Source organism: Labeo rohita, chromosome 15 (genome assembly GCF_022985175.1).
Source record: "Labeo rohita strain BAU-BD-2019 chromosome 15, IGBB_LRoh.1.0, whole genome shotgun sequence".
Taxonomy (NCBI): Eukaryota; Metazoa; Chordata; class Actinopteri; order Cypriniformes; family Cyprinidae; genus Labeo; species Labeo rohita.
The window spans coordinates 17,986,329-17,995,777 of NC_066883.1; the positions used below are offsets into that span (position 1 = coordinate 17,986,329).

Below are 9,449 nucleotides of genomic sequence, written 5' to 3' on the forward strand. Positions count from 1 at the left end.
ATATTTGTATTCAATTCTTTGTAAAATGTATTATATTCTTCAGCACTGTAAATATCAAACACGTCTGATATTTATGTAGTGAATTTTGCTTTCGCCAACCTAGGGAGGCGAAATAGTGTAGTGATGGGTACTCACGTCACAGATGACGTAATGATTCTTGGATCACATGTTAATTAATGTGTAGTTCTAAGTACATCACATAAGAAAGATTGGTGGGATCTCTAACTTGTAGAACCTCTTACTGTATTATCAAAACAAGGAAGACACGAGATGTAATAAAATAAATTTTATTAACAAAAGATAGACAGGAGTAATCAACAACTAATGATGTTTGATAACAAAGTTCGGGAGGAGCACGATCAGATAATCAACTAATTCGGTACAGGTGTAACTCGTCTAGCTCATCATCCAAACTAGCACAAGTCATATATGTGACCGGGGACCACAAAACCAGTCATAAGGGTCAATTTTTCCAAATTTAGATTAATACATCATCTGAAAGCTGAATAAATAATCTTTCCATTGATGTATGGTTTGTTAGGATATGACAATATTTGGCCGAGATACCACTATTTGAAAATCTGGAATCTGAGGGTGCACAAAAATCTAAATATCGAGAAAATCGTCTTTAAAGTTGTCCAAATATAGTTCTTAACAATGCATATTACTAATCAAAAATTAAGTTTTGATATATTTACAGTAGGAATTTTACAAAATATCTTAATGGAACATGATCTTTACTTAATATCCTAATGATTTTTGGCATAAAACAAAAATCAATAATTTTGACCCATACAATGTATTTTCGGCTATTGCTGCAAATATACCCCAGCGACTTAAGACTGGTTTTGTGGTCCAGGGTCACAAATATGCACACAGCCGACTTACCTCCGTAATTCGACTGTTTTTCGGCATCCCCCCTCCACCCCAACTCCTCACTCTTGTAGCGTCAGACATACATTAATTAATCATTAATCAGACATACAATAATTGTTACATTTAACAAATAGTCTTTAAACACAACAAGCCAGCTATATGCTGGAGCTCTGGAGACAACCCCCCTCCCCAAAGCAACTAACACCCCAAAAGGGCTCAGTTGCCAGGACAACGATCTGATAGGAGGTTTTATTGCCCAGAGGAATGCACATCTGCCCATGCTACATTTTCCATAGGAAAGACACAATGCCTATAGAAATAGACTCTTTACTATCACACATAGCCCAGGTCGTTGAGTACAGTATTACTGCATTGTATTTTAATTTTGTCTGTTGTATTTGTATTTTTCTTTCTACTGTTTTATGCATGCATTATGATAGATGACTAGTTGTATAAACCACCTATGTCATGTTTGGTTTCTTTGAATTCGTATTTTGATGATCCAAAAGATGGTGTAAATTAGATGTTGATACCTATGCAACATATTAGTGTTTTAAGAAACCTTAGTAGTTTTTGCATCAGCACCCAATCGAATTACATATGCAAAATACCATGCTCACGGACAAAGAGTCGTAAACTTTCCCTCCAAAGGTGAAAGTTACCATTGGTTCGTGGACCTCCTGGAGGCGCAGCCTCCTGAGAGCTTAAAGGCAAACGATTGATCGCCTCCTTTTTTTCCCCTCTTTCTTCACTCTCTTCACTCGTCTGCAACATCTTCCGATTGCTGCCCGTGTGGAGGAACCCATGGGGAGCCTGAGCCGGCACAGGGCGTGCCCGGCGGGCCCGACAGGCCCAACATACAGAGCTGTGGCTCTCGACCACAAAGAGCCAGACAGTTCCACTCAACCCTGGAATTCATCTTCATGACTCGCCTCAGTCAGTCAGTGGTTCTTGGAGAACCTAAGAAGATGAGCTAGAACTCTTCAGGATTTCCCTAAGCGTTTGCCAGGCCTTGCGGCCTTGTCTTTCCATTCCCCAAAGATAACAGGACTTCAGCTGGGTCCCTCTCAGCTCTTGGTTCTTCTTCACTTTTCACATGGGAAGAAACTCCCAGTCACCATCGAGTCGGAACATCTTTGGAATTCATCACTCTTCAGACCCGGAAGTACGTGATTGCAATTCCAAAACCACCACTGCTCCAAACCATCAAGACTTTGACCTGAGACTGCATTTGGACATTTGTTCAACAACCAAGGCAACACAAGTATTGTACATTTAACTAAACAAACAGAGGTTTAGTATAAGCTGTAGACAGCACTGATGGTTTCACTCAGGTGGCTGACTGACTCTTTTCATAGCTTCATTTCCTTGTCTATCTCTAACTGCTTCTCACTGACCATTCCCCCATGTATGAGTGATTTCATGTTTGTTTGTTTAGATTAGTTATGTGTTGGTCCTTCATTAATAAAACTCTTGTGCACGAATTACATGAGTGTTGATTCTGATTCTGCCTTGCAAATTAATGTCCCTTTACGCTTCCGATTCGAGCTACATGTTCTAATGCAATGGTACTTTAAGAAAGTTATTTTCTGTGGCCAAGAAAATATCATTTCTTAGAGTTGATATAAAAATTATACTGAATGTTGGCTGGGCGAACAGATTAGCTGATGGAAAATTAATTCTGCTACAGTTACTACTGGCAGCTGATATAAATAATTGTAATTAATCATAATTAATTGTAATTATTTATATACATTTCCCTTTGAGCTAAATCGCAACACTCTTAATCTGTCCTCATCCGATACTTGGGATGGGGCGAGTTCTCTGGGTTCTCCCCCAGTACAGCATGCCAAAATATGCTTAATGTTTACTCAGCCAGATTAGATGTAAGGGTGAACTTGTGAACTTAATGAATAACATGAATGAAAAGGGAATAAAGTGCATAAGATGCATAAAATGCAAGTGATTATGTTGGGTGTTGCTATGTCAGAGCTATGTTATCTCATGGAAAGATAAACTGTTGCTACTCTGAAACAAATAAGGTGAAGAACCTTATTATGCATCAAACAAATACAGTACTATTTGTTATCAACTGCAATCAGCTATATAATATCTAATGTAACTCTGAAACATCATATACTGATAATATACAACAATGCCAAGGTCTCTGGTAAAGGTTTGTAAGTGATATTAACATTCTCTGTGGTTGAGTGAGCAATCCGGTGGTGGTGACTTCATCCACTGGTTGTGCTGGTAGCAGTACAGTGGGGAATGGAGCAGGAATCCGTTTCAACAGCTTTGAACATGAAACGCTGTAGAATGCTGATCTAATGGGGCACCTAAGGGTTCTAAGATCTGGAACACGCAGATGTGGCCCTGGAGTAGGTGCTGAAGGTCCTTAGCTTGGAACACGCAAGCAGAAGTAGTGAAGGTTTGCTTGCCGGAGTTTAACCTTGTTGTCTTGTTGCAAATGTCTTCTCTGGGCTAGAGACTCATAACTTGGTCAATTCACTTTGTCTCTCTAGAATGGAGACGTGCTGCATCTGTTGTTGTCTCGCTGGACGTGGAGTATCTCTTTCCTCGTAGGCTGGAGTCTCAGAATGTGGTCGTATCTGTTGCTGCCTCAAAAGCTGGAGACTTGGACTTGCTATCTGTTAGTCTCTTTGGACGAAAGACTCAAAAGGAGTTGATCTGTTAGCGTCTCCTGGACATGCCGGAGACTCAGAACAGGTTGTGTCTGTTGCTCTCACTCTGGATGGGAGACTCAGAGCCTTGTTGCTCTGTTAGTGTCCCTTCCTTCGCAGGACTCAGACTCAGAACAAGGAGTGTCTTTTGGAAGGGTCCCTTTATCCCTTTCTGATGAGGAGTAGATTGCAATTTCACGCTTCTCCATTTCTGTGCTGTGACTGGCTGGTTCCATCAGAATAGGGGGACACCTGTGGAATTTATTTGCATAGTCCAAACACAAAGTTAGAAAAGTGTCACTAAAGTTTTACCGGTGCATTTCTCACTTTTCCAAACCTTAACCAGAATACATTAGACAATGTTACAAACACATTGAGTCCAAACATGATAGGGAAAAGATTGAACTGTTATGCATGCATTCAGTTGTCCATTAACAGCCAAGTTTGTGTAAGATGTTGCACTACACGTTGCTGTCACTAGGAATACTTATTTCTCTGAATATGTGTGTGTTGTAGTGTGCATCAGTTTTACATTTTGAAAACATGGATTTGGATGGATCTTTGTGATCTCTCTCTGTTTCACCCACTGCTGTTACATCTGGAGGTCCTACAGAATTTTTATGTTTGGTCATAGGACAAAACCTTAGGAATCAGTCTCAAGGTGGGTGGAGGGCAGAAACTGCATTGTGACCAATAGGAAGTTCTGTCCTTCTCAGGCTTTGTACCAAAGGTCTTCTTACTCCCCCCAAACACACACAATATCATCTTTAAATCCAAAATATTATCTCTTTGTTGTCAGATTTATACCAAATGATGAAATCAGCATTGAGATCACAGAAACATCTGCACTGATGACACATGAGTATCTGTAAACAAAATAAGGCCCAGCCCATCTAAAGCACTATAAAAACAGCACAAAGGGAGGACAGCTAGGAGGTTCTCTCCAGCTGCCTTGAGGTACATCACAGCTTTCACCTTCTGGCTTTGTGAGTTTTTTTCATGTTTTATTTTTGCTGTCAAGATGAACTTGACAGAAAACAACAATTTGAGCAGCAAATCTAATTTGAAAGCGATAAATGAGAAGCCTTTGGTGGTGCAGGTACTGGTGGGGATTCTTCTCTATGTGAACGGACTGATGATTTTCACCTTTCTGAAGAAAGAGACCTTCAGGGACACACGTTACATTCTGTTTGCTCAGACTCTTTTTGTTGACTCTGCTTTCATGGTGTTGACTGATTTATCCCTCATGGGGGGATTTTACCTGTACCCCGTGCATATAATTCCTTGCTATATCTTGTGCACACTTATGTCTTTGCTTTCTCTTTGTTCACCCATGACTCTTGTAGCCATGTGTTTGGAGCGCTATGTGGCCATATGTATGCCTTTAAGACATGCCAGCATCTCCACCCCCAAAAACACCTTTATTGGGCTTTTTATTATATTGGGTATCAGTTCTGTTATACCATTGTTTATATTCACAGTCTGTTTTGTTAATATTCCTCCTGGTTTCTTGCACCTTTATGTTGTGTGTAGTCTGGAGGTCATGTTACAGATAAAATGGCTGGCAGACATGAGAGCGTCGAGTCTACAGCTCATATTCATCATAATGTTCTGTACTGTTGTCTCCATCTACTTCAAGATTATGCTGCAGCCAGATCTGCCTCCTCAGAGAGGAAAAATTCAACAAACAAGGGTCTCAAAACTATAATTCTCCATGGTGTTCAGCTGCTTCTGTGTATGATGCATCTCATAACCCCTTATATAGAAATGCCTTTATGGAAAGTAGATGTCATGCTATTTGTAAATATAAGATACTCAAATTTCATTTTGTTTTTGATCTTGCCTCGTTGTCTGAGTCCCTTAGTTTATGGATTACGAGACAAAAAGTTTTACAGTGCTCTTAAATATTATGCCTTTTGTGGCATTTTGGTTTGTAATAAGCACAAAATAAGAGATGATAACACTTTTAGAGGTGTAGTAAGCATTTCCATAAATAATTAAACCTCACACAATGTATAGTGTAGTGTTTAATTCAAATTACAGCTGTTTAGCATTAATTTAAAAAATTCATAATAACTTATAAATGTATTTTGCCTTGCAGTGGTATACTATGTATGACAAATGTTGTTTAGTAAATATTTAAAATATAATATAATATAATATAATATAATATAATACAGATTTTATTAATATCTATCTATCTATCTATCAAATATTGCAAGGTGCGCACTGTTTTTTTAAGACTGTGAGTAGGATGTCAAGTCACTGTCTGTAATATCCATATGTTGTAACAATGTGTCAGGTAGTAGCTAGTGTATAGGTAAAACAACCTGGCATCAAATTTCTAATAAAAAGAAACAATTGTAGTTTAATTATGATATAATGCACATACATTGTTTTATTAATAATAATTTTGTTTTAATACAGTTTTTCTCAGTCGCTTTGGTGCATTTCTCACAACACTATTTACATTTGCACAACAGTTAATGCATTTCTCAAAACAATTAGTACAAACTGCAAAACCTAGCTGATAACCAGCAAAAGCGTGTCACTTGCTCAAAATGGATAGCTCATTCCTCAAAAGCAAGTATTCATGTCAATGAAATGTCAGTGTCATCAAGATGAAAAGTCCTGACACCATTGTTTATGAACAAGATAGTCAAATGGCTTTGTCATGTTTTCATTATGACAGTTTACTCTGTAAATTTTTTCCAATGCAAAAAAGTCAGATCTTGGTGACGCTTCCTGAAAATGCTCAAGACAGCACTATACTATTTGCACAGCCATTTGAAAACTACAGTAAAGTTAGACATTACTGTATTTAGTGAGGTATCTGAGTACAAGACACTGAATATGTATGTTTCACATTTTTACTGCATATGCTCTTTGCAGTTCTAATTTATTCAAAGCATTGTGCAAACGAATAAATACACCCTTATTTACAACAAACATAAACTCCCTTTGGGTAGAGCTGTGCACAACTGTAAACAATATTGCAGTACATATTGGAACTGAACCTACAACATACATAGGTCTGTAAATCATTCATGCACATTTGCAGAAATTGTTCAATTTAGAAGACATTTTCAGGAAAAAAAAAAGATTTAAAATTTTTTATAAAATTTGCTTGACAGATTTTGACAACTAGTTCAACATTTTTGTATGTAATGACTCAAGCAATGAAATGAGGACTATTAGTTTTATATGGAATGACTATTCAGCATTCACAAGTTTAGTTAATTTTGACTGACATGACATAAGCAAATGATAATGTTATAAAACAGCAGAGAGTTGTATGAAAGCAATTGATGCATGTCCAAAAGCATTTGCAATTTGTTGGAAGGAATGAGAAACTGCTACTATGATGTGCACAAATGACTAAATGTTGTGGAGGTTGAAGTAAATGTTGTGCAAATGTAAATAGTGTTGTGAGAAATGCACCAAAGCGACTGAGAAAAACTGTAATATTAGCTTTGGGACAGGCCTTTTTCTACTGATAATCATCACACATAGTCAAATGCAATGAATTGGAAACATTTAATGTGTGCACAACTGTTTAATACTTTTGATAAACAAAGAAAATAAAAGAAACCAAAATGGCTCTAACTAATTGCTTTTTCAAAAAACAGAACAAAAAAAAAACAAAAAAAAAAAAAAAAAAAAACACACACAGCAGCACTGTATCATATCTGCTCCTGCAGGTTTTCATACTCAACACCAGAGGTCACTGTGTACCTTCTAAGTCAGGGGTGTCGAACTCACTTCTTCAAGGGCCACAGACCTGAAGAGTTGAGTTCCGACCCTGTTCCAACACATATACTGTTGGTATCTCTTACTATACCTTTAAAAGTTTTATCATCCCTTATGTTGTGCTTATTACAAACCTTTAGCTACTACAAATTTTGATTTGCTCCATATCCATGAGAGAAGATGGGAGGAACTATGATATACCTGCAGCTCTTCCTGTGAAGGTTTTCTTTAAAATGAAACTAAACTGATGAACAACTGGACCTGGAAAACTATTTTTCTCTTTTAACAACCGAAAATTTATTTAGGCTGAGACCACAGCTGATGAGCACAGCTGACACTCACTTACAGGTAAACGATGGAAATACTGTGTAATATAGAGATTTTACTGATTGGGTTATTGGTCTGCTTCATTATCTGACTGGAGTAAAGGTGGGCAAAAGAGGGTTTAAGTATAATAATAATCAAGAGTCAAATAATTGTTTTTGCTTCACCAAATTTCAATCAGAAATGTAGTAAGAGTATGTCATTCGATGAAATTAAAAGTTAATTTAGTGTGCTGGTATTTTGTTACATAACTAGTCTTAAGAAAGAAAAAAAAAATGGATTTTTTTTTTTTTTTTTTTGAGTTTAATTTTGTAAAATGACCAAATTACCCCTTAATTAATCAGTCAGTATGCATTATATCAAGTGCTATGTATTTAGATTTTTTACTTATATGAAACATTTAATATTTTGCTTTACATATGATAGATGCACATTATGATAAATTGTGCTTCCTCATCATCCTCTTCAGCTCTGTCAGAGGAGCGCCAGTGCTCGATCTGTCTGGATGTGTTCACTGATCCAGTCAGCACTCCATGTAAACACAACTTCTGTAAGAGCTGCCTGAACCAGTGCTGGAACAACAGTCAGACCTACAACTGTCCATTCTGTAAAGCAAGTTTCAGGAAAAGACCTGACCTCAAGTTCAACACAGCACTCAGATCGGATGTGCAGCTCTTTAGGGAAAAGTTTGGTCTGAGTAAGCCTGAGGTTCTCTGTGACATTAATTGACAAAAATGAAAGCGCTGAAGATGTGTCTGGTGTGTCAAAGCTCTTACTGTCAAACTCATCTGGAGCCTCATTACAGAGCTGAAAAGTTAAAGAAACACAAACTAATTGATCCTGTGGAGAATCTTGAGAAATATGTCTGTCAGAAACATGACAAACCTCTGGAGCTGTTCTGTAGAGATGATCAGACATGTGTGTGTTTGGTCTGCACTGTCACAAATCACAGAACTCACAACACCGTTGTTGTTGAGGAAGAGAGCAGAGAGAGGAAGGTAACAACATACATGGTATAACCTGACAATTGCATTTGATGGTGTTGAATTTGTTCACTGTCTATATTCTGCTTTTTATATAGCCTCATCTGAGGAAGATGCAGACAGATGTGCAGCAGATGATCCAAGACAGAATTGAAGACATCAAACATTTAGCAAAACTCAGAAAAGTGAGTGCACAGGAAAATTGTAATCAAATATTTTGTCTGATTAAGATGTGTTTTGTAAAATTTCTTAGAAAAATGTGTCCTTTCTTTAGAAATAAATATGGGGAAAAAAGTTAACCCAAGGGGGAAAAAGATACTGAGTCCCTTAGTTTATGGATTACAAGACAAAAAGTTTTATACAATTTGTAGTGTATTGCTTCATTCATATCAACAGCAGTCATATTTAGAAATCATTTTAATTACATAAAATTGTATATTTTGGCTCACATTGAGTATGCTACGTATGACAAAATATATTTGATGTTTATTAAATATATTTAAATGTGTTTAATAAACATTAGTTAATACTTTTATATTATTTAATGTGTAAATATTTAACTTTGTAATATCTATCTATACAATAGGCTACTGTCACACTGAGACAAAGCACACGAACAACGACGTAAATAAACGAAGGTATTTAATAAATCCACGGGGAACACAGGGTAGTAACATCAACATCCGACAAAGCAAGAGGGGAAACACACGCTATATATGCACACAGACTGATTACAGACACAGGTGTTGACAATGAGGGAGAAACCAAAATACACAGAACTGCAGGGGAGATGATGGGAGAAACCAACTAGAAAGTCCAGGGGTGTGACATT

General features: G+C 37.2%; 1 pseudogene; it reads left to right on the forward strand.

Moving 5' to 3' along the window:
• The first annotated feature begins 4,516 nt into the window (after positions 1-4,516).
• LOC127177653 (odorant receptor 131-2-like) lies at positions 4,517-5,561 on the forward strand (annotated as a pseudogene).
• Positions 5,562-9,449: the final 3,888 nt, after the last annotated feature.